This window comes from Pan troglodytes, chromosome 14 (genome assembly GCF_028858775.2).
Source record: "Pan troglodytes isolate AG18354 chromosome 14, NHGRI_mPanTro3-v2.0_pri, whole genome shotgun sequence".
In the NCBI taxonomy this organism is placed as follows: Eukaryota; Metazoa; Chordata; class Mammalia; order Primates; family Hominidae; genus Pan; species Pan troglodytes.
In genome coordinates, this window is record NC_072412.2 from 76,959,230 (window position 1) to 76,986,227 (window position 26,998).

A 26,998-nucleotide genomic window follows, 5' to 3' on the forward strand; every position below is an offset into this window, starting at 1 on the left:
GTATACACTTTTTTCCATATATAGGTAAGAAACCTATGGGTTGTATAACTTCAAGGGGACCAGGCCTTGGAATTTCTAATAACTATGTCACCCTTCTCTGAGGCACTCACATAGGAAATACCATTATTTCCAACACACCTCGTATATTCTCTTGACACTGTAATACCACTTAATTCTTGAACCTATGCTTATTAAGATCAAACTCTGTCATTGAAATTTTTTTTGAAGTGGGCAAATCTGATCCTGACTAACAATGAAAACATATTTTGATCAAGTTCAAGGTAGGGAGCATCCCAGATTACTCTTGAATTATACAAAGTTTGTGAGCTCTATCTATTAGAAACAAAAAGAGAGACAGAGAGAGAGGGGGAGAGAGAGACAGAGAGAGAGAGAAAGTATATTAGAGAAGAGACAATAGAATAAAATTAGATAGAATGATGATTTTTGCCGCTAAGTTTTACAAAACAAAAAGAAAGTTGAATCAAAATAAACCCGTCAGAACTTTTCTCCTGCATGTGTTAGAATACAGTGTGTAGGGGCATGTGTAAAATGTCCTGACAGAGCCATATTACAGTTCTCTATTGGATTCTTATGTAGGCTGGCATAAAGTTACTGTTAATTGCTTGAGGGCTATATAAGCCTTTTTATTGAGTTTATTGAAAAGAGTGTTTGAGAAATGCCTATCCAACTCTGGTGAGCTGAGTAGGTTAAATAAAGCTTAAACAAAGCTTTTTCCATCTTAAGCATCCAAGTTACTCGGCAGTTTTGGGATCACAGTGAGACCCCAGAGAGAAGAGTCAACAAAACCAGGCCATAAAATCAGGAAGGCATTGAATGTTTGGATTCAGGATTAGACACAGAGAAAATGGAAAGAATGACTTTAAAATGCACACTCTCTGCAACAATGTAAAAACAATTTACAAACATTTTGTTGAGACTGCAGAAGGGAGACATTGTGAAATATTTTTAGCAAGCAAAAGATTCTTTGAACTATACTTAGTAATGTTATTTATATTTTTGTTTAGTCTAACGGCTTTATTATTTTTAAGAAACCTAATATATTTGCAAGGTTTTTACATGCTCACTTGTTATTTCTCTCTCCTTATACCTGTTTCTGAAACAAATGCAGGTTTGGTGGGCCTAAATCTTACAAAATACTGAATTCCTCTTTATTCATGTGGCCAACTGAAAACATGACTAGGACCCTTCCCAAAATCTTGCTAAATATTATTAAGTTTCTGAAAATTTTGCCTCTCTCCATTCCTTATAAACTTTCATTTTATTGACCAAAAATTCTGTTACCAGAAAGTTTATAACAAATTAAAGGTAATTTTGAGGCAAGCATATGACATTGTTCTATTTTCAGAAACTTATCATAAATATTTTGTGCTCTATCATTTCAGAATTCACCTTATATTTGGGTGCATATTTAATGTATATAGATCCTATTTTATATTTACCCTAGATATAACTTAATACATATCAATTCCTGGAATTATTGATCCGAAATATTTCATGCAAGTTTTCCCTTTTTCTCCAGCTCTGATGTCCTGTTTTCTTCTTATTTTGGAGTACAATATTGTATAAATATTATATAACTTGCCTTTCTCTTTTCAATATTATATTTTCTGACCTCTATGGCCAAGTTGTTACTTTGTCAATATCAACAGGTAGTAAATATTTGTTTAAAAAGCAAAATCAGGGCCGGGCACAGTGGCTCACGCCTGCAATCCCAGCACTTTGGGAGGCTGAGGCGGGCGGATCACAAGGTCAGGAGATCAAGACCCCCCTGGCTAACACAGTGAAACCCAGTCTCTACTAAAAATACAAAAAATTAGCCGGGCGTGGTGGTAGGCGCCTGTATTCCTAGCTACTTGGGAGGCTGAGGCAGGAGAATGGTGTGAACTCGGGAGGCGGAGCTTGCAGTGAGCCGAGATCACGCGACTGCACTCCAGCCTGGGTGACAGAGTGAGACTCTGTCTCAAAAAAAAAATAAACAAAGCAAAATCAATAGTCACATGTACACCAATATTTTTATTATTTTAAAAGTATATGTTACTAAATTGTATGATGACTGTCATTTTCCCCATATTTCTGTTTCCTTCCTTTCTTCTCATTTCATATGTACTTGCAAGTACAGAACATTTTCTTATCAATGTATAAAACGAGTCTAGAATGCTGATTTATTTTAACAGGCAAAGTCAAAAACAACAGAAAATGCAAGCAAGAGTATATTCACATAAAATGGGTTTATTCTTTTAAAGTCACTTAATTTTAATAATTTTACAAATCAAATTTTTTATTTAGTTTTTCTGGGTACATGGTAGGTGTATGTATTTATGGGGTACATGAGATACTTTGATAGAGGCATACAATGCATAATAATCATATCAGAGTAAATGGGTATGCTTCACCTTAAGCATTTATCCTTTTTTGGGTTACACATCATCCAATTACACTATTTTAGTTATGTAAAAATGTACAATAAATTATTATTTACTCTAGTCACCCTGTTGTGCTATCAAATACTAGATCGTGTTCATTCTGTCTAACTATATTTTTGTACCCATTAACCATCCCCACTCCCCCAACCCCACTGCACTTCCAGAGTCTGGTAACCATCATTCTGCTCCCTATCTCTAGGAGTCCAGTTGTTTTAATTTTTAGCTCCCACAAATAAGTGAGAACATGTGAAGTTTGTTATTCTGTGCCTGGCTCATTTGACTTAACATAATGACATCCGGTTCCATTTATGTTGTTGCAAATGACAGATCTCACTCATTTTTATGGCTGAATAGCACTTTATTGTGTATGTGTTCCCCGTTTTCTTTATCCATTTATCTGTTAATGGACGCTTAGGTTGCTTCCAAATCTTGGCTATTGTGAATAATGCTGCTTTAGACATGGGAGATAGCTCTTTGATATACTGATTTCCTTTTTAGGGGTATATACCTAGCGGTAGGATTCCTAGATCATATGGTAGAATTATTTGCTGTCTTTTGAGACACTCCAAACTGTTATTCATAGTGATTGTACTAATTTACATTCCCATCAACAGTGTACAAGTTACTCCACATCCTTGTCAGCATTCATTATTGCCTGTCTTTTAGACAACAGCCATTTTAGGGTGAGATGATATCTCATTGTAGTTTTGATTTGCATTTCTCTGATGATTGATGATGTTGAGCACCTTTTCATATACCTGTTTGCCATTTGTATGTCTCCTTTTGAGAAATGTTTATACAGATCACTTGCCCATTTTAAATCAGATTATTAGAATTTTTCCTATAGAGTTGTTTGAGCTTCTTATATATTCTCGTTATTAAGGCCTTGTCAGACCCATAGTTTGCAAATATTTTCTCCCATTTTGTGGATTGTCGCTTCACTTTGATGATTATTTCCTTTGCTGTACAGAAGCTTTTTAATTCGATGTGATCTAATTCGTCCATTTTTGCTTTGGTTGCCTGTGATTGTGTGGTATTACTCAAAAAATCATTGCCCAATCCAATGTCCTGGAGAGTGTCCACAATGTGTTCTTTTAGTAGTTTCATAGTTTAAGGTCTTAGATTTAAGTCTTCATTCCACCCTGATTTGATTTTTGTGTGTGGTTAGAGATAGGAAACTGGTTTCGTTCTTCTGCATATGGATATCCAGCTTTCCCAGCACCATTTATTGAAGAGACTATTCTTTCCCCAATGTATGTTCTTGGCAACTTTGCCAAAAATGAGTTAGCTGTAGATGTATGGATTTGTTTCTGGTTTCTCTCTTCTGTTCCATTCATCTCTATATCTGTTTCTATGCCAGTATCATGCTCGTTTGATTACTATAGCTCTGTAGTATAATTCAAACGTAGGTAATGTGATTCCTGCAATTTTGTTCTTTTTGCTCAGGATAGCTTTGGCTATTTTGTGTCTTTTGTGGTTCCATATAAATTTTAGGATTTTTCTTTCTATTTCTGCAAAGAATGTCATTGGTATTTCGATAGGGATTGCACTGAATATGTAGATTGCTTTGGGTAGTATGGACATATTAACAATATTTATTCTTCCAATCCATGAACATAGAATATCTATTTTTTATGTTCTCTTCAATTTCTTTCATCATTGCTTTATAGTGTCCATTGCAGAAATCTTTTACTTCTTTGGTTAAGTTAATTCCTAGGTATTTAATTTTATTTTTAGCTATTGTAAATGGGATTACTTTCTTGATTTTTTTTCATATTGTTTGCTGTTGGCACATGGAGATGTTACTGATTTTTGTATGTTGATTTTTTATCCTGCAACTTTACTGAATTTATTGATCAGTTCTAATAGGTTTTGGTAGAGTCTTCAGGTTCCTGTAAATATGAGATCATATATATCATCTACAAAGAAGGATACTTTGACTTTTTCCTTCCCAATTTGGATGACTTCTTTCTCTTGTTTGATTGCTGTAGCTAGGACTTCCAGTACTATGTTGAATAACAGTGGTGAAAGTGGGTATCCTTGTCTTGTTCCAGATCTTAAAGGAAGGGGTTTCCATTTCTCTCCATTCAGTATGATACTAGCTGTGGGTCTGTCATATATTATTTTTATTGTATTGAGGTATGTTCCTTCTAAATATAATATATCACCTGTGAAATGGACTATTAGATTTCCTCCTTTCAATTTGGATGCCTCTTATTTCTTTCTCTTGCCTGATTGCTGGCTAGAATTTCCAGTAATGTGCTCAATAGGAGTGGTGAAAGTGAGCATCCTTGTCTTGCTCCAGTTCTTGGGGGTGGAGGGATATTTTAAACATTTCTCTATTCAGTATGATATTGCCTGTGGGTTTGTCATATATGGCCTTTATTAAGTTGAGGTATGTTTCTTCTAAGCTTAGTTTGTTGAGAATGTTTATCGAGAAGAGATGCTGAATTTTATTGAGTACTTTTTCTGCATCTATTGCAATGATCAGATAATTTTTATCCTTCATTCTGTTAATGTGAAGTATCACATTTATTGATTTGCATCTGCTAAACCAATCTTGCATCCCTGGTATAAATCCCACCTGATCATTGCATAGTATCGTTTTGATGTGCTGTTGGATTAAATTTGCTAGTATTTTGTGGAGGGTTTTCACATCAATGTTCATCAGGGATATTGGCCTGTAGTTTTATTTTTTGATGTGCCTTTGTCCGATTTTTGTATCAGGGTAATACTGACACTGTAGAATGAGTTTGGAACTATTCTCTCCTCCTCTATTTTTCAGAATAGTTTGAACAACATTGGCATTAGTTCTTTAAATGTTTGGTAAAATTCATCAATGAAGCCATCAGATACTGGTCTTTTCTTTAGTGGGACACTTTATTACGGCTTCAATCTGGTTACTTGTTATTCATCTAGTCAAGATTTAGATTTCTTCATGGTTCAATCTTGGTGGTTGCATATGTCTAGGAATTTAACCATTTCGTCTAGGTTTTTCCAATTTATTGGCATATACTTGTTCATAGTAGCCTCTAATGAACCTTTGAATTTCTGTGGTAACAATTGTAGTTTCTCCTTTTCAGCTCTGATTTTATTTATTTGTGTCTTCTCTCTCTCTTTTTGGTTAGTCTGGCTAAGAGTTTGTTGATTTTGTTTATTTCTGCTCTGGTCTTTGTCATTACTTTTCTTCTATTAATTTTGGGTTTGGTTTGCTCTTGCTTTTCTAGTTCTTTAAGATGCATCATTGCATTGTTTCTTTGAAATTTTCCTACTCTTTTGATGTAGGTGCTTATAGCTATAAACTTTTATCTTAGTATAGCTTTCACTATATCCCATAGGTTTGGTATCTTTTATTCCCATTATCATTTGTTTCAAGAAATTTTTACATTTTCTTTTTAATTTCTTCACTCGCCCACTGGTCCTTCAGAGACATATTGTTTAATTTCCATGTATTTTGATTGTTTCTAAAGTTCTTCTTGTTATTGATTTCTAGTTTTATTCCACTGTGGTCAGAGAAAATACTTGAGATATTTGCAAGTTTTTGAATTTTTTAAGATTTGTTTTGTGGCCTAACAAATAGTCTTCCTTGAGAATGATTCATATGCTGAGGAGAAGAATGTGCATCCTGCAGCTATTTGATGAAATGTTCTGTAAATATCTATAAGGTTCATTTGGTTTATGGTGCAGGTTAAGTCTGGTGTTTCTTTTTTGATTTTCTGTCTGAATAATCTGTCTAATGCTGAAAGCTGAAGTCTCCAACTATTATTGCATTGGGGTCTATCTCTCTCTTTAGCTCTAATAATATTGGCTTTATATATCTTGGTGCTCCAGTGTCGGGTGCATGTATCTTTATAATTATTATACCCTTTATGCTGAATTGACCCCTTTATCATTATATAATGACCTTCTTTGTTTCTTTTCATACTTTTTGTCTTGAAATCGATTTTGTCTGATGTAAGTATAGCTACTACTGCTCTTTTTTGGTTTCTGTTGGTATGAAACATCTTTGTCCATCCCTTTATTTTCAAGCTATCTGTGTCTTTATAGGTGAAGTGTGTTTCTTGTAGGCAACAGATTTTGGGGTCCTTTTTTCATAAATAAGCTAAATAGCAAAGAGAAAAATAAATTAAAAACTCTACACTTTAACGTCATCCTCCCACTTCTTAACTTTTTATTGTTTCTATTTATATCTTATTTTACTGTCTGAGTCTTTAAAAGTTGTCATACGTATTATCTTTTATCAGTTTATTTTCATTCATACTACTTAAGATATGAGTCATTTACACACCACACTTACAGTGTTACAGTCATATGTTTTTCTTTATATTTACTATTACCAGTGAGTTTTGTATATTCGGATAATTTCTTATTGCTCATTAATGTCCTTTTCTTTCAGATTGAATAACTCTCTTTAGCATTTCTTATAGGACAGGTTTGATGTTGATGAAATCCCTCAGCTTTTGTTTCTTTTTCTGGGAAAGTCTTTATTTCTCCTCCATGTTTGAAGAAAATTTTTTACTGAATATACTACTCTAAGGTAAAAGTTTTTGTATTTCTTCAGCACTTTAGACATATCATGCCACTCTTTCAGAGCCTGTAAGATTTCCATTGAAAACTCTGCTGCCAGACATATTGGACTGCATTGTATGTTACTTCTTTCTTTTCTCTTGCTGCTTTTAGCAAGGTCTTTATCCTTGACCTTTGGAAGTTTGATTATTAAATGTCTTGATGTAGTCTTAATTGGGTTAAATCTGTTTGGTGTTCCATAAGTTTATTGTACTTAAATATTGATATCTTTGTACGGTTCAGGATGTTCTCTATTAATATCATTTTGAATAAACTTCTACCCTGATCTCTCTCTATTTTCTCTTTAAGGCTAATAACTCTTAGATTTTCCCTGTTGAGAATATTTTCTAGATCTTTTAGGTTTGCTTCATTTTTTTATTCTTTTTTCTTTTGTCTCCTCTGACCATGTAATTTAAAATACACAGTCTTCAAGCTCAATATTCATTCTTCTGATTGATCACTTCTGCTGTGAAGAGATTCTAATGCATTCTTCGGTAGGTCAATTGCATTTCCCATCTACAGAATTTTTCCTTGACTCTTTTTAATTATTTGAATATATTTTTTAAATTTATTTGATGGGATTCTGAATTCTTTTCTTGTGTTATCTTGAATTTCATTGAGTTTCATAAAAAGAGGTGTTTTTGAATTTTCTGTTTGAAAGTTCACATTTTGCTGTCTCTCCAGGGTTGGTCACTGGTTCCTTATCTAGTTCATTTGGTGAGATCATATTTTCATGGATGTTTTTCATGCTTTTGGATGTTCATTGGTGTCTGTGTATTGAAGAGTTAGGTATTTATTGTAGTCTTCACAGTCTGGGCTTGTTTGTACCCATCCTTCTTGGGAAGGCTTTTCACATATTCAAAAGGATCTGGGTGTTGTGGTCTAAGTTTTTGGTAACTGCAACCATATCTGCATTAGGGGGCACCCCAAGCCCAGTAATGCTCCGGCTTTTGCAGAATTGTAGAGGTATCACCTTGGTGTTCTTTGATAAGAACTAGAACAATTTTCTGGATTACCTGGAAGAGACTTGTTCTCTTCTTTTACTTTCTTGCAAACCAATGGATTCTCTCTTTTTCTTTTTTTCTTTTTCTGAGCTGCCTGGAACTAGGAAAGGAATGACCCAAACAACCCTCTGGCCACCACCACTGGAACTGCACTGGGTAAGACCTGAAGCCAGCAAAGTACTGAGTCTTATCCAAGGTCCGAATAGCAACTGCCTGGCTACTGCCCACGTTCGCTCAAAGCTCTAGAACTCTACAATCAGGAAGTGGCAAAGCTAGCCAGGATTGTATCCTTCCCTTCAGGGCAGTGAGTTTCCCCTGGTCCCTAGCAGATCCAGAGTTGCTATCTGGGAACCAGAGCCTGGAGTAGAAAACCTCAGGAATCTACCTGGTGTTCTATTTTTCCATAGCTGAGCTGGCACCCAAGTCACAAGACAAAGTCCTTCCCACTCTTTCCTCCCCTTTCCACAAGCAGGGGAATCTCTTCTTATGGCGACCACTTCCCTAGGCTTGTGGCAGTACTGTCTGACTACGGTTGATGTTCATTTAAGGCCCAAGGGCTCTTCAATATCTTGTGGCAGATGCTCCCTTGAGGGCAGTGGGCTCCCCTATGGTCCAGAAATGCCATCCAAGAGTCAATGCCTGGAACTGGGGACTCCACAAGCTTACTTGGTACTCTACCCCACTGTGGCTGAGCTGGTTCCTAAGCTGCAAGACAAAATTCTCCTTACTCTTCCCTGTCCTATTCTCAAATAGAAGGAATCCCTTCCCATAGCCACATAGCTAGGAATGTGCTCGGTTACACCTGAAGCCAGCATGTCCCTGAGTCTCACCCAAGGCCCATGGTGAGTACTGCTTGGGTACCACTGCTGATTATTCAGGGCCAAAACCCTCTTTAGTCAGCAGGTATGATCCCTGTCAGGACTGGGTCTTTCCCTTCACGGTAGCAGGCTCCCTTCTGGCCTAGGGTGTGTATAGAATTGACATCCAGGAGTTAGGACCTGGAATAGGGACCTCAAGGCTTGCCTGGTGTTTTATCCTACTGTGGATGAGCTGGTATCCAAGTTGCAAGACAAAGTTTTCTTTACTCTTTCCTCTCCTCAAGTAGAAGGAAGGTGGCTTTCCAAGAGCTGTGAGCTGTGCTGCCTGGGGTTGGAGGAGGGGTCAAAAAAGCACTTTCTTGGCTGCTCAGGCTGGTGCCTCACTGGGTGATATGACCCCAAGCCCACAGGGTTCAAGCCCAGTGCAGCACCAGAACTTGTCCAAGAATTGCAGTCCCTGTGGCTTAGACTGCCTTTCAGGTTTATTTACAATCCCAAAGCACTTTAGCCCATAGTAGCAAGGCTTACTGAAACTCAGGCTCCAACCACTGCAATCTGCAATTTCCTTCTGGCTATGGTTGGTCTAAAAGCTACCTTTGTGCCAGCTGAGTTCTGCTTCATGTTGCTTTCTGCTGTGACAGAGCAGCACTGAGTTGCAAAGCAAGGTCCCACAGTCACTGCGCTTTCTCTCCCACAAGGTGCAGACATTCTCTTTGTACCATGTGGCCAATGCCACAGGATGAAGGAGGGGTTGTGTCCACAATTCAAGACTGTCTTTCCTACCGTCTTCAGTGCCTCTTTCAGTAATACAAAGTTAAAACCAGGCATTGTAATTGCTCCTCTGGTTTTTGGTTCTCATGAAGTTGCTTTTCTGTGTGGATAGTTGTTCAGTTTGGTTTTCCTGAGGGGAGATGATCAGTGGAGGCTTTTATCTGGCCATCTTTCTCTGCCACCTCCCCAAATCAAATTCTTAAAAATTTTATGCTGTGATTCTGTAGATTTCCTCCTAGAAATTTTTAACTTTTAGTTTTCATCTTTGGTTCTATGATCAATTTTGAATTTTTTGGTGTATACTATAAATTAAGGGTTTAATTTTTAAGTGACTATTCCATTTTTTAAGCACCGTGTCACTTTAACACCATCCTTTCCCTTTTGCATAATCTTAGTAACTTTGTTAAAAATCCACTGAACATTTACATGTTTGTCTATTTCCATACTATTTGTCTGTTGTTTTCATATTGTGTCAGTTTAGATAATGTGTACATCTCTAGGAATTTGGCCATTTCATCAAGTTATCTAATTTGTTCTCGTACAATTGTTGATGCTCTTTTTTAAAAATACTTTTTACTTTTAAGGTAAGTAGTAATGTCCTCACTTTCATTTCTGATTTTTGTTATTTTTGTTGTTTTTCTTAATCTGTGTAGCTAAAGGTTTGTCAATTCTCTTTTATCTTTTAGAAAAACCGGCATTTTGTTTCATTGATTTTCTCTTTTTTTTTTTCTATTCCCTCTTTTATAATCATGCTATTTTTTAAGTTTCCTTTCTTTTGCCATCTTTGGATTTAATTTGTTCCTCTTTTTCTTCCTCTTAAGGTGTAAAGTTAGCTTATTGATTTGAAAATATTCAATGTGGTGCTCACACTTAGAAATTTTCCTCTGAACATTACTTTTTTGCATCCCAAAGTTTTAGTATGGTATATTTTCATTTTCATTTTCATTTATCTCTACGTATTTTCTCATTTCTCTTGTGAGTTTTTCTTTGACCTGTTGGTTGTTTGAGAGTGTGTTGTTTAATTTCCATATATTGGTGAATTTTTCAGTTTTCCATTCATTGTTGATAAACTCCCTGAGTTTTGCTGCTTAGAGTTCATTGAGCTTCTTGGATGTATATTGTCATATCTTTCATCAATTTCAAGGAGTTTTGGCAACTTTTCTTCAAATATCCTTTCTACCCCTTTCTCTGTCTCCTCTCTTTCTGCTGTTCCCACAATATGTATGTTATTCCATTTGATGATCTCCCACAAGCCTGTTTGGCACTGTTCACCTTTCTTCATTCTTTTTTTTTCTACTCTTGAATCAATAATTTCAATGGGCTTATTCTCAAGAATTATTTCATTCTTATTCATTGATTCTTCCTTCTACTGGCTCAAATTTTCTGTTGAACCCCTATTTCCGTTATTATACCTTTCAACCCCATAATTTCTGTTTGGCTTTTCTTTATAATTTCTCTTTATTGAGATTCTAATTTTGTAAATATCTTGTTTTTCTGATTTTCTTTACTTCCTTATGCATGTGTTTCTTTAGATCTTTGAGCACACTTAAAATAGTTGTTTTAAATTTTTGGCCTAGTAAGTCTAATGACTGGACCTCTATAGGAATGAATTCTGTAAATTTACTTCATTCCTTAGAATAAGGCATACACTCCCGTTTCTTTGTATGCCTTGTGATTTATTTTGTTTAAAATTGAGCATTTAAATCTTACAATGTAGCAACTCTGGAACTCAGATTTTCCCTCTTCCTCAGGGTCTGCTACCTGAAAAGTGACCTACCCAAACTATTCCTGTAAAAATTTCATTTCTGATCATGTAAAGTGTTGACATCTCTTCTGCATAGCTTGTGTTCAGCTAGTGCTTTCACAAAGATGTCTTTGAAGGCAAGGAGCCAATAGGAAGAAAGGAAGGAAGGAGAAAGAGAGAAAGAAAAGAAAAAGAAAGAATGAATGAAAAAGGAAAGAATGAATGAAAAAGGAAAGAAAGAGAAGGGAAGGGAAGGGACAGAAAAAAAAAGAAAAAGAAAGACAGATCTCTGCCAGTCTCTGCACATTATCTCCATGCTGGTGTGTCCAGAATTGGTTCCTTCCGGTGGGTTCTTGGTCTTGCTGACTTTAAGAATGAAGCTGCAGACCCTCACAGTAAGTGTTACAATTCTTAAAGATGGTGTGTCCAGAGTTTATTCCTTCTGATGTTCAGATGTGTCTGGAGTTTCTTCCTTCTGGTGGGTGTGTGGTCTCGCTGACTTCAGGAATGAAGCCGCTGACCTTCACAGTTAGTGTTGCAGCTCTTAAAGGTGGCGCGTCTGGAGTTGTTTGTTCCTCCCGGTGGGTTCGTGGTCCCGCCTACTTCAGGAGTGAAGCCGCAGACCTTCGCAGTGAGTTTTACAGCTCATAAAGCTAGTGCAGACCCAAAGAGTGAGCAGCAGCAAGATTTATTATGAAGAACAAAAGAACAAAGCGTGGAAGCAGACCCCAGCTGGTTGCTGCTGCTGCCTGGGATGGCCAACATTTATTCCCTTATTTGGCCCCTCCCATGCCCTGCTTATTGGTCCATTTTACAGAGTGCTGACTGGTCCGTTTTTACAGAGTGCTGATTGGTGCATTTACAAACCTTTAGCTAGACACAGAGTGCTGATTTGTCCGTTTTTACAGAGTGCTGATTGGTGTGTTCACAAACATTTAGCTAGACACAGAGTGCTGATTGGTGTGTTTACCATCCTTTAGCTAGACAGAAAAGTTCTCCAAGTCCCCACCCAACCCAGAAGCCCAGCTGGCTTCACCTCTCACTGGGATACTCCTTCAACAGTTATCCTAGCTTGCACTGAGCCTAAATATCAGCCCAACCTGAAAGGTTAAGGTCATCTCAGGTGTTTTCTGAACATGCATCTTGGCTTTCTAAATTCCCAAGTGTGCATGTTGCTTTTGAGAGTTCTAGTTTCTAAAACAAACAAACAACATTTCTTAGCTTTTTCCCACAGGTCTTAGGTGGTCTATTGTTTGTTTTGACTGTACTTTTCTGCCCCAGGCAACAAAGGATTGTTAGTTTTACTTACAGTATTTTTGAGCAATGACCACTACTGGAGATAAAATCCTGACTTTGCCTTTCGCTACTCTGAATTTGAGCAATTAGTTTCACTATTGTGTTAAATAAACTTATTTCTAAAACTTTTATTTTTGTTGTTGTTGTTTTCATTTGTTTTCAAAATGTTTCAACCGTTTGGGGAAGACAGCAAACAAGATATCTGCAAACATGTTTGGTCTACTAATATTGGTTATTAATATTATTCCTGTTGAGACCAGAACTCTTCTCCTGATCGAAGGTTTTTTTCTCAATCAAAGGGTTCGTGATCTCATGGACTTCAAGGAATGAAGCCATGGACCTCAGCGGCGAGTGTTACAGCTCAACTGGAGAAATGCGCGCACCCAAAGAGTGTGTGGCAGCAAGATTTATTAAAGTGAAAGTAAAGTGAAAGCAAAAGTAAAGCTTCCATGAGGTGGAAGGAGACCCAGAAAGGTTGCCGTTTTTGGCTTGGGTGTCTTATGCTTATATCCCTTTATGACCCCTCCTCTTTTCCTTTTTCTACCCTATAGAATTAGCTTATTTTCAATCTGCTTGTGGGTTGGCGGGCCTGATTGGTTAAAAACATCAGGCTGCAGCCAGAGCTTAAACTCCCTGTATGATTGGTTGAAGTGTCAATCCCTTAGCTTGCAGCTGTGACTTTTGGCTTAGGGGAAGGTCCCCTTTGATTGGTTGAAGTTTCAATCCCTTAGCTTGCAGCTATGACTTATTTTTGGCTTAGGGGAAAGTCCCCTTAGGGAAGTCCCTATTGACCCAGGAAGTCCAGCCAACTTAGCCACTTAGTCCCTCACTGTTACCGAAACACTGTTAGCGAAACAGCAATCTGTCTGTTACGGAAACATTGACATTAGCCTTAGGTTACTGAGAAGGTAAATGACAGGAGCTAGTGAGGTTTCTCTTAACTAGGATAGCAGTGCTTATATATCTTGATTTTCCCAGGAGGATCTTAGTTTATATTTATTGTTCCAGCATATAAATAGTGTCCCTTTTCAAATGTTAAAGTATTGTAAATTACATAGATAGTGTCCCTAGCTGTGATTCTGTGGACATCACACCATACATTGACCTTTCAGAAAGGGAGTGGTTTAGCCAGACAATAAAAGAAGACATCTAGCTCTAATTTTACTCTGTCTTCTACCTCAACGATCTCTCTCTTCTTCTTCCTTAATAGCAGAAACTCAATTTTTAGTTGGACATATTGCTATCTAGAACAAAAGACAACAGTTCCTAATCTCTCTTGGAACTTTGCCAACCAGAGGACTAAATTCTGAAAAACGGTATGTGAGTGTTGGGTGGGACTGTTATGGGTGAGAAATATCTGAGTCTCACAGCACCAAATGTGTTACCAGTGCAAGTAGTTGAGTCTTAAGGCACCAAATATGTTACCGATAGTAGGCATCGAGTCACTGGCAGCGAATCCGTATGGATCTGCACCAATCTCAATTCTTGCCTCCTCAGAAGAAAGAATTTGACTGAGGGCATAAGGCAGAAAAAGAGACCAAGGCAAGTTTCAGAACAGGAGTGGAAATTTATTTTAAAAGGCTTTAGACTAGGAAAGAAAGAAAAGTACGCTGGGACAAGACACAAACAGGCATGTGAAAGTCAGGTGTAATGTTTCGCCTTCATCCTAGGACTTGATAGGCTGGTCCCTTTCCCATGATTCTTCCCTTATGGTGGGCTTTCCACATGAACAGTGTCCTTACGCTTGGGAAGTAAGTACACACAGTGTTTAGGAAGTTGTATGCATGCCCATCTGCGGCTTTTTTCCCTTTTCTGGTGGTGTGTCCCCGGAAGGTCCAACTTTGCCATTTTGTCTCTTAATGCACATGTCCAGTAAGTTGCCTCTCCCTGGAATCTGCATTCATTTAACACTTTAGTGAAACAGGTGTGGACCATCAGGAAATGGTCTCTCCCTGGTGCCAGCTGCCAATTTATCACATTTAGAGAGGCGATGTGATAACTGCTGAACCAGCACCCAACATTTCTTGTGGGTTGGGGAGAGCTCTCTCCTGCCCAGCTTATGACTGTCTAACTCCCTGTAACAGGACAACGGGGAAGGTTATTTAGCAAGATGATTCAACTTAGACAAATGAGGATTTTTTTAATGAGCTACCTCCCAGTGGAGCCACCTTTATTTATTTATTTATTTATTTTTATTTTTATTTTTTGAGACAGAGTCTCGCTCTGTCGCCCAGGCTGGAGTGTAGTGGTGCGATCTCGGCTCACTGCAAGCTTCCCCTCCTGGGTTCACGCCATTCTCCTGCCTCAGCCTCCTGAGTAGCTGGGACTACAGACACCTGCCACCATGCCTGGCTAATTTTGTTTTTGTATTTTTAGTAGAGATGGGGTTTCACCGTGTTAGCCTGGATGGTCTCGATCTTCTGACCTTGCAATCTGCCTGCCTCGGCCTCCCAAGTCACCTTATTTAATAGCTTCCTTCTTGTGGTTTGCCATGTGGACATAATGATCAGAACTGCAGCAGCCCCACTGGCCTTCCAAGTGAACTTAGCAATAAGTTCACAGGAATGGTGCAGAATAAAGATAAAGATGTAAGCTTTTGATGGCATTGGAGTCTTTTATATCAGCCAGGAACTATTTGACATCTCAAAGCGAAAAATAAATCTACATATTTTTTAAGAATCTACTTTCTAAGTCTCTGTTATTTCCAGACTATCACAATCCTAATGTACATAGAATCTGTTACATGGGCATACAACAATACGATATTGGAGCCTAAAATGTGTTCCCAATATTTTAGGCTGAGAACCTGGCAATACATACTTCATTGGTAAAAGATTTGGCCAAAATGCTGTCTGCCACACTTTGGAAAGCAGACAAAAGGCTGTCAGGAAAGCAGATCAAATACCCTTAAGGGAAAGTGTTAAAAAATAAAATAAAATGTTGTCTGTGCTAGTTGTTTCTTGTTGCTTTCAACAGAGTTCTAGGAGAGATGAGCTCAACTTTGATCCAGCTTATCTGCAGGCAGAGATGTTAGGGAGGAATTCTCTCTCTCACTCGTCTGCAGTCTAAATGCATTAAATTTGGAGCCTTTCAGAATTAAAAAAAAAAAAAGACAAGTGCTCTGCGTTCCAAACTGAAACCCTTGTAAGTTTACTCCAAAGAAACAGCCTTAGCAGGAGATTAATCACTGGTATTAAAGCTTTTAAAAAGACCTTCCATGAATAGTTCTTTGTCAGACAATGGGAAGCAAGCTAGAAGCAAATATCAGATTAAGTATGTTGTCTTCCCACCCAAGTCTATCCTTTTAAGTGGTCTCAAGGTACAATCAGGCTTAAAAACTACAAGATCTGAAAGCCAAAAGAAACCACAAGCTTGGACTGCAACTGCCTATTACTGTTGAAATTTTAATAGTACCTGAAACTGCACTAAAAAGAATTGGGCTGCAGGATATTTGGGGGCTTCATTAAGGATGCCTTCTATTGCCCACTTTAGAAATAGCCATGGAGAGCTCAGGAAAAGGAAGAACCTACCCAAAAGGGTGGAGCAAGAGATAAGAGCAGACAATGGAAGTAGAGCTTCTATAGAGAGCAGAAGTAGGAACAGGTAAGGTAACCAGGGACTCTTATATTACTAGGTTAGGGGGCTTAACTATTTATGCCCAGCAGAATCTTATTATCATGATGAGCTAATGAGCACAATTTCCTATTTTACATCTGTTCCTGCTGCTCCTTTTCTTCTGCATGTGTTTCAGACAGATAAGTTTTCATTTACTTAATTGCAAAATATATAGTTGTTGGGTGTGTTCAAATAAGTTTTCCATTTATCTTTTAACTTTTCAAAGTTTAAAAAGGATACGTAGCTACACTACTTTCCTTTGAAGCATATTTTCCTATGTCAACTGTTTCCTTAGTCTCTTAGAAATTTCTGTAGACGAAACTGCAACAAAGTTTTTATATTGCTGTATGTTATGGCAAACCATGGGTAGTGAATGCTATATGCTTCTGCTCAGATTTCTCACCTCCAGCACCAAGGTGCTCTTTCTCCCAACAGCCAGGTCCTTTAGGGAAGTGGGCTAGGGCACAGTGGAAAGGGCTGGTGAGGGCCTTCTTGGAGTCTGCTCAGCAACATTGAGCAAAAAGAATCAGCTTATTTTTATTTCCCAATTCTTTTCCTCCTTCCAATATTGCTATGTAGGGATAGGATTTTAGACAGGGCAGCTGTAAGAGCGACAGAATTCAGATGAATTCTGGGCTTTGAGGATGGAAGTCAGTGGTCTATATACCTGGTTGCACCCATTCATATATCTGTTCATCCATTTTCTTTCTTCATTTACCAATTGCTCATTCACTTCTAATCTATGCTGGGCCCTTTGGTGGCTTCTGGAGACATCTGAGTAAATTCCAAAGGCCCACTGTATTAGTCCATTCTCACACTACTATAAAGACATACCTGAGACTGGGTAATTTATAAAGAAAATAGGTTTAATCAGCTCATTGTTCTGTAGATTGTACAGGCTTCTGCTTCCTGGGGAGGCCTCAGGGAACTTACAATCATAGTGGAAAGCAAAGGGGAAGCAAGCATGTATCCACATGCCTGGCAGGAGAGAGAAAGAGCAAACAGAGAGGTGCTACACACTTTCAAACAACAAGATCTTGTGAGAACTCTATCATGAGACAGCACTCAGGGGATGGTGCTACACCATTAGAAACCACCCCCATGATCCAGTCACCTCCCACTAGGCCCCACCTCCAACATTAGGAATTATAATTCAACATGAGATGTGGGTGAGGACACAAAGCTAAACTTTATCACCCACCCTTTTGGAATTTAGTCTACTGAGATACCATGAAGCTGATGCTAGTCTTGGAATCTAGAAAGAAACCCAAGAAAGCAATATGGTGCCCCATAGCCCAACACAAAGATGACATTATACCTGGATTGGCCTTAGGTGTTTATATTTCCCCCACAATTGTTGATGCCAAGAAAAAGAAGTTCTACATTGTTGAGAGACCAAATCAGATGGGAGTGTTTCAGATTTACACCCTATAAATCTGATATCTGGGTGTTTGGAGGCACTGGCTAATCCAAATTTTCTACAAGTCCTGAATTCTGAAAGCAGGAGCTCGGCCATGCCTGAGATGATCAGTCTCTACTCCCACTCTCACTCCCATCCCACCCCAAAATACTCCACATATCATCAGAAGCCACTGGAAACCACCTGTATGTTTTTGGTGAAGAGTGAAGAACCTAGCCCCTGGAGCATGGAAGCCACTTGTGTTTGGCATAAACACTGACCCATCATCAACCAAAGACCTATAGATAACCATCTTTTTCTGGGATGACCACATGATGATGGCAGCAGGGACAAAGCTCTTCATTCATAGAGGGTCATCAGGTGAAAAATTCTATGATGATCTGCATTTCATTGATGTAAGTGGCATAAAGTTGTAGAAACTGAGTCCCATTGGGGCCATTCCCACAGGTTGTGTCACACATTTAGCTGTGGTTGTGAAGAAACGTATGTATATCGTTAGAAGAAATGACTTTCACAGGAGCACTAGGCTCAATACTAACATTATATAGGAAAGCAGAATTGGACCCTGCTTAAATTTGGCATCTCCTTCCCCATCCGCCCTGTACAATTGACCATCTAATGAATATAATTCCAAGGCTGGTAATATCTACATCAGAGAAATAAGAGTCAATTTCTGTCATTGTAAGCTGTGAAACTAAGAAAGAGGACTTTGCTGACAACGCAAGGCTGTGATCCACCTGAGGAAAGCCAGACTGATACACTATTCTGTTTTGTGTTTGATGGAATGGATACAGAATAGGAAATCTATAATGAGCATGTTATAACAGTAGTTGACTAGTAAAATTCATATTTTATTAAAGAAAAAAATATGCCTCAGTAAAAAGAGCTGCATCACCCAAGGTTACAATCTCTCTCTGATAAAACCAAGATTTATCTTCCGTGAGGTAAAAGCAGCTTCATCCAATGACTAGTCAAAGCTATGGTACAAAGGGTTGGCCCTCTTATTTAAACCTGGAATAATTCTGAAGGGCCATCACAGCTCCGGAGCTCCATGTGTGATCTGCTGAAAGGCCTGCATCAACTAAATCAACTATATTGTGGTTTTATTTCTCCCAATGTCTAATCTTACTTTCCTTACTCCCCTACGTATATTAATCTCAAGAATACTTTTCAACAAACTTCATGCATGTTAATGTCTGTCTCCAAGTCTGTTTCCCAGGGAACACTAAATAAGACATTATTTATCTGTCAATTCTTTTCCCTGTCACTAACATGAAGCTCATTTTTGTCAAATTTGTAAATATGGTGTGTACTTCTGGTAATAAGAAATGGGATTCAAATATATTAGCTTAGTTTTATATAAATTTTCAGTCCCTGTCATGAATTCTGAAGACAAGATCATAGAAAAGAACCAGAGATGATTAAAGTACTAGTTGTATCAGTATATACTGCTGTGTAACAAAACACCCTAAATGTATTGGTTTTAAAGAGCAACCATTTATTTTATTATGATTCCATGGATTGACTGGGTGGTTCTTCTCCTGGGCTCACATGGGCTTATTTATGTGACTATATTTAGTTAGTGGCCAACTGGGCTCTGGGCTCTGGCTGGGATGGCTGGACTTCTCTCTCCATTTGGCTTGGAGGGGGTAGACTAGATTTCTTTACATAGTGGTCTCAGAAAAGCATTCCAAAAGGGCAACAAACCCCATGCCAAAGCACTAATCAAAACTAGGCTTATTTCACATTTGTTGATGCTCCATTGGCCAAAGCAAGTCACAGCCCAGTGTCAACGTGGGATAGGAACACACAAGGGGATGGATGTAGGGAAGCGTAGTTGTGTGCTCTCTCTCTCTCTCTCTTACTCTCTTCCTCCATATCTATGGATTTACATGCATATATGTTAACGTATGTATAGTACTTATTATATGACAGATGCTTTTTGAGTATATAAATGTATATTTGCTTATGTATAAATATGTATGTGTATACATATAAGTATAAATATATGAACATTTATTAACAAAAAATAAATAAAATAACCTAAAAAATAAAAATAAAGTTAGAATTATTATCATCTCCAATTTGGTGATGAAGAAAGTGAAGCATGGTATCAGGGGAACCCACCCCCAATATTTCAACATAGGTTCTTTCTATTTTCTCTAAATGTCAGCCAGCTGAGAAATAAAGAGAAAGAGTACAAAGAGAGGAATTTTACAGCTGGGCCTCTGGGGGTGACATCACATATCAGTAGGACCGTGATGCCCACCTAAACCGCAAAACCAGCAGGTTTTTATTAAGGACTTCAAAAGGGGAGGGGGTGTACGAACAGGGAGTAGGTCACAAAGATCACATGCTTCAAAGGGAAAAAGGAGAACAAAGATCACATGCTTCTGAGGCCAATAAAGATCACAGGGCAAAGGGCAAAGCAAAGATCACAAGGCAAAGGGCAAAATCAAAAACTTCTGATAAGGGTCTGTGTTCAGCTGTGCACATATTGTCTTGATAAACATCTTAAACAACAGAAAACAGGGTTTGAGAGCAGAGAATCAGTCTGACCTCAAATTAACCAAGGTGAGTTTTTTTCCCCACCCTAATAAGCCTGAGGGTACTGCAGGAGACCAGGGCATATTTCAGTCCTTATCTCAACCGCATAAGACAGATACTCCTGCCATTTGTAGACCTCCCCCAAGGAGTGCATTCCTTTCCCAGGTGCTTAATTATTAATATTCCTTGCTACGAAAAGAATTCAGTGATATCTTCCCTACTTGCACGTCTGTTTATAGGCTCTCTGCAAGAAGAAAAATATGGCTCTATTCTGCCCAACCCCACATGCAGTCAGACCTTATGGTTGTCTTCCCTTGTTCCCTGAAAATTGCTGCTATTCTGTTCTTTTTCAAGGTGCATTGATTTCAATTGTTCAAACACACATGTTTTACAATCAATTTGTACAGCTTAACACAATAGTGGTCCTGAGGTGATGTACATTCTCAGCTTATGAAGATAACAGGATTAAGAGATTAAAGTAAAGACAGGCATAAGAAATTATAAAAGTATTAATTTTGGGAACTGATAAATGTCCATAGTAAAATGAAATGTTCACAATTTATGTTCAGAGATTGCAGTAAAGACCAGCATAAGAAATTATAAAAGTATTAATTTTGGGAACTGATAAATGTCCATAGTAAAATGAAATCTTCACAATTTATGTTCAGAGATTGCAGTAAAGACAGACATAAGAGATTATAAAAGTATTAATTTTGGGAACTGAAATATGTCCATATTAAAATGAAATCTTCACAATTTATGTTCCTCTCCTGAGGCTCTAGCTGGTCCCTCCATTTGGGGTCCCTGACTTCCTGCAACAGCATGGAGAAGTAACTAGCTTCTTTAAGGATGTAGAGCCAGGAAGTGGAGAAAATGAGATTTTAAGCCTGATGTTAATAACTCCATCATCACATATTCTTCTTTTCTCCCTCCCTTCCACGTCAATTTCTGGGGAGGAGACAGAGTGTGTGTGTGATGGGTGTTAAAGCACAGGCAAGTTGAAGCATAGAAAGGATTTTAGGAATTATCTAGCACTTTGATTTCTAGATGATGATTTCGGGACCTATACATATGAAATAATTTCCCCTCAAAATGCAACTTATTAAAAGTTATTTCCATTATGTGCCACAGCCTTTGTTTCTATGTCAGAATATTGTGAAAAGTTAGGAATATTAAGTTTTATAAAATTACAGATGAGACTGCATGGATTCAGACTCTACCAAATTGTGAAGTATAAAGATGGATTCCTTTCACCAAATTAAAGAGCACCAGGACTACAGGATGCCCACTGCAGCATAAAAGATAAAAGGGATTTATGCTTTGTACTTCACTGCTTTACACAGTTGGTAGTAAACATATGCAAGTCATTACCCCAGAAGGTTATATACTCTGAAAATATAAATAGGTTCAGGAAAGGCTTAGATAAATTCATGAATGAAGTTTATAATGGGCTACCAAAAGGAAATTAGGGATCACAGACTCCCCAAGGTCTGGGTGTGGAGGGCAACTGGCATGCTTTCCTGAAAAACATCAAAGAAACTATGTTGTTTCTCTAGAGTTCATGCGACTCAGTATGACAGTTATATTATCATATTCTTTATATAAGATTCTTCTTCTTATAGGGCAGGCCTGGTGGTGACGACATGATTAGATTTCATTCATTTATTTTACAAAACATTCTTTAAAAATTCCTCCTTTTTGTCTCCATCAATAAACTAATTTGCCTCCATCAATAAACTAACAATTGCTTTTATAGATTATTTATGATATTATTTAAGTTTACTTTCTCTTCTGTTTTCCTTCTTCTCTCTGCTATCCCATTTTTTATATCAAACTTTCTCTCTCCTCTCACCTATTTGAGCTCTCTTAAAAAACTTTCCCTCTACCTTTCTTTTCTCTTTATTTTTCTCCTCTTTCCTACTACCTTTAATCTCTTTCTAACCCTTTATCTTCAATCTTTCTTTAAACTTTCTTTAAAGTTTATATTGTGATATAGGAGATATGTGTCTGCAATTTCTTTTTGACTGACTCTCATATCTTACTATTATTAAATAAGAACACGACTCAGTCTAATCTTAAAATGAATAAAAATAACTTTAGAAAAAATCTGTAAATATTACAATAACAGCAATACAAGAGAATAGAAGCAACACATATGCCAATCTCCATTAATGTAAGCAGTTTCCATTGAGATAATATAAAATATGCTCTAAAACCAGCAGTTCTGAAGTGTAAGTAATATTAACTAATGTTTAAAGTATATCCTTGAAGAAAATATTGGTTCCATTTATTTAGAAAGAGACACTGGCATGATAAAATTGATCTAACACTGTCTTTTCTATGAATAAGTAAATCAGTGGGAAACATTCTGGTTGTGCATGGAAATTGCTGCTCCAAGGACACTTTATTTTTGCTACCAACATGCGTTAGTAATTTAAAGTACGTATTAGACTAAAGTTACTTATTATAACTTTAAAAACAAATTTCATAATTTCTGATATATTAATTTCTAGAAAGTATACTCAGAGTTCCGTTTTCTTCTTAGATTATGCTATGTAATGTACGTTTGATACAATTTTAAGTACTCTAAAATGCAGAGAAAACCAAACATATGAAAAATATGTTGATTCAAAGTTTTTTTTAAATACTACTTTACCATTTTGCTAGAATTATGAAAATTCTAATAAATGGCTATCAATAAACCTAATTTGTCATTCATTATCCATTGCCACTATAATTGCTATGATGTATGTTGAAGACCTATACAAAACTTCCAAATTTTAGTTTAAATGCATGAATAATCATTCTTTTTCCATCCACACTTCCAGGTTATTTTTATTGTACATATTTGCCATATTTCATATGTTTTAACATTCTTCAACTATTCTGCAAGCATTTACTTAGTGCCTACTATATTATAAATACTTGCCCTTAACTGCAATGACAACATCAATTAAATATTAAATTCTAATAACATAAAAATTGATCTCAACATCCTATTTCATTAGCGCTTTCAGTTTTATATGTCTTATTCAGTTCCCTCATAATGGACATTTGGATTTTCCCACCTTATTGTGCCATATTTTGCTAAATTACAAAAGTAAAAACTCTCTTGCAACTAAGACACAAGCGTAATACCTAAAATCTGTTCATTAGATTCACCTACAAGAAACATCAATTCAGATGCACATTGAAAAAACAGGTCTCCCTGGAACCCATTTTTTTGAGAACGCTAGCAGAGGAATCCAGGTTTCCACAGCAAAGGACAGGATCTTATAGAGTAATGCATAGTGCCTAGCATCAGCAATTCTTTCTGCAGGGTCTGTGACCGAACCCAGGCCACAGGCATTCTGCTGAGCCCATTCATCAACATATTTTGGGTCTTTCTAGTAGGGGTAGCATTCAAGTTTGATTTTCTATCCTTGAAAGAGTTTCTTCTAAACTTTGACATAGTACTTTCTGCTTACAGTAGCTAAAATAGGTTTCAAACTTTTCAGGTAAAAATTTATTCTAATAAATTGATCAATACCTTAAGTTCTTTAAGGGTGATATGAGTATTTTCCAAAAATTCTTTCTCCTCAATTATTGTAGTCTATCAATTATCCTTCTCCATTGTCTTATCCATGCCCTTGTACTCAGTATGTAAAACTCAAACCATGAATCAGTTCAAGCATCTGATTTCTCTATTTCTATGCCTGGGTAAAAACAAGCATGGTTGAAGAAACTCATTCAATCATATGTAATTGTATATATTTAACAAGAAGAAAGTGGAGCTAAAATATCCAATTTATATTGTTGTGTGAACCAAGCAAGTTGCTGCAAATGTAGATAGCTAGGTAGATGGGTGGATAGATAATAGATTATCTCTCTCAACACTAACTTCTCCCTCCTCAGAAGATACTACTTAGGCTGAAATGTACATTCTCAGACTTTCATCCCATTGGGTTCTAGATGTGATTGAATTTCCACAATCAGATACATTTACTCAAAACTGTAAATTCAAGGGAATTCAAAGGAAAAGGTAATTTGAGGAAAATTATTGTTTTTCTGTTGCAGATTGTTGCAGAGGCTTCCTAATTTGGTGGTTTCCTAAATCAGAGGAAAGAACTTCTCAATCACAGCAGACGCAGTGAGATTGCAGGTAGTTGGAGCTATATGTAGGAGTCTATTCTTCTAAAATCCTGACAATAAATGCATTTATGCTTGAACTAAGTAAAGTAGTTCTTGTTGTTTGAAAGTGAATCCTTTCAGAGATAAGAACACTACTAGTTAAGCAACGAGATGCAACGTGTTTCACATTGCAGAATCCTGAAAGACCCAAGTGATGGAGACAGTATATACTTGTGATGGTAGAGATTAAGGATTGAGGCAAACACAAAAGGGTGGATCACAAATCTGGGAGCAAACCTCCACCAGGTGTCCTCCTTTACCCAACATAGCAAGGTGACCACCTAGCAAAATTAAGCTTGGGATAATTAAATCAGCCCAATTCGGGAAATAAGAAAATTAGGCACATTTGAGGATGAGAGGCCAGGCATGGTGGCTCACACCTGTAATCCCAGCACTTTTTTCTGAGGCCAGGAGTTCAAGTCCAGCCTGGCCAACATGGTGAAACCCCATCTCTACTACAAATACACACACAAAAAAATTAGCCTGGTGTGGAGGCGAATGCCTATAATCACAGCTACTCAGGAGGCTGAGGCAGGAGAATCACTTGAACCCAGGAGGCAGAGGCTGCACGGAGATCACACCATTGCACTCCAGCCTGGGCAACAAGAGCGGCACTCCATCTCGAAAACAAATAAATAAATAAAGACAAGAGTGAGGTATAATGTTGAAAACAAAGGCGCTAAGGGAAATTATTTACACCAAACAGTGAGATCCCTGCCTCCTTTGCCAAATCAATCCCTAGAAATCTGGAAGCTGGAAGGAGGAAGCTGAGGGGAGTCTCCCATCATGTGGGAGGGAGACTAAGGATTACACTCAGGGAAGCTGCCAAGTCCAAGAGAAAAGACTGACAAATATGTCATGAGGGATTCCCCAGTGAAATGTCCCACTTCTTTTTCCTGTGGTGAACCCCACCATTCAACAAGCCCCCACACATGCATAATTTGGCAAACATCTGTTTAGTTCTGTACTCTTGATTATGAATTGTCAGTAAAGACTCAATAGATAGTTGAAGAAAATCTCTAACATGAAAGGCGAGGAATAAAACAAACAAAAACAGAACTAAAAAATAAGTTTAATGCAGGACCAATAAAACATCCGTACCAATTGAAAAATCTTGAGAAAGATCAGAGATGTTGTTAAGTGTGAAGAAGTGGATACTACAAAAAGAAAAAATAAAAGGGACTCCTGGTAATTAGAGAATATAATCATAACAGTACATTGAAAAAAATCAATAGAAATTTTTAAAAAATTTGTAGGAGTTTCCCCAAAAGAATTTTTAAATGATAAAATAATAGAAAACCAAAGAAAAAAAGAAAAACTAAAAGATAAATACATAATTTCCATTATCTGACCAAAAGGAATAACAGAGAAAACTGAGAAATTAGATAGAGGAATGTTGTCAAGAATTAATGAATTTTTTTTTTCTAAAGCACCAGCTTTCTAAATTAAAAGGACCTCTGATTTTCCAGGAAAATTAGTGGAAAAAAAGTCATATTGAGGCAGAGCACTGAGAAATATTAGAGTAATGGTAACAAAGAGAAGAATCAAATATCTTCTATGATTGAGGAATAAAGTGGGAGTAACAACAACAAAAATATCACAAACTCTCAGTAATCAAATTAGCCTTAAACTCATAATGGCAACACTGGCAGCTAGAAGACAATGAAGAATGCCTTTAAAATACCTAGAGAGAATTACCACTAATAATACAAAAAACTGTCCTTCAAACATGATCTTAAAAAACATTTTCAAACATTCAGGAATTCAAAACATATTTTCAAATATGCAGGAACTAAAATTTCCAGCACAGGTTTTTTTTCAAGAAGCTTCCTGAAGATGTGTTTCTCTAAAAAGACAAACAAAGCAAGGAGAAGCAAAGGATCTAATCAAGAGAGCCAAAGAGATTTTCTATTGAAAGAAACTCCCTGATAAGAACCTGCCAGCATGCTTGGGGAGCAGCGGGTACAAGAAAAACATCACGTATGGACAGATAGACACAAAAGGAAGTGATAAATACCTTATGTGTTTGACCTTATAAATGGAATATTTACAGTTCTTTAATACCGTGCAGAGATGAATTATTAACAGGTCTTAAAATATTATCAAATTATGCAATGCAGGACTTATTGACTCCAGGTAACACAAGTTTGGTGTATAGACATTAATGTACTTATTTTATATGCCATGGTTCACTTGCAGACAATACTATGAAATCATTCAACAAAAGCACTGAATGTTGATTTACCTAAAATGCATAACCATACAGTACAGCTGGGAGAGGGAAAATTATTTCTTCCGTGTCTGAAATTATATAATTGTTAGTTAAAATCATTATAAAATAGCATTATAAAGTCATTACTGGAAAAATATATAGCATAATACTGAAGAAACAAGTGAAAATGCTAAAAGTGATTTAGTCAGGGAACTAGAGATGGGAAGGTCTGACTGTTAGATTGCTGTTTTTTGCAGCATTCCTTTTAATTTTATATGTATTTGCTAAAATAAAAACTTTATACGTAGACAATGAAATACCATGATAATACCATTAGGTAGATCTTATTATCCCCGTTTTGCATAGAGAGCCCTGGAGAGGTCAAAGCCAT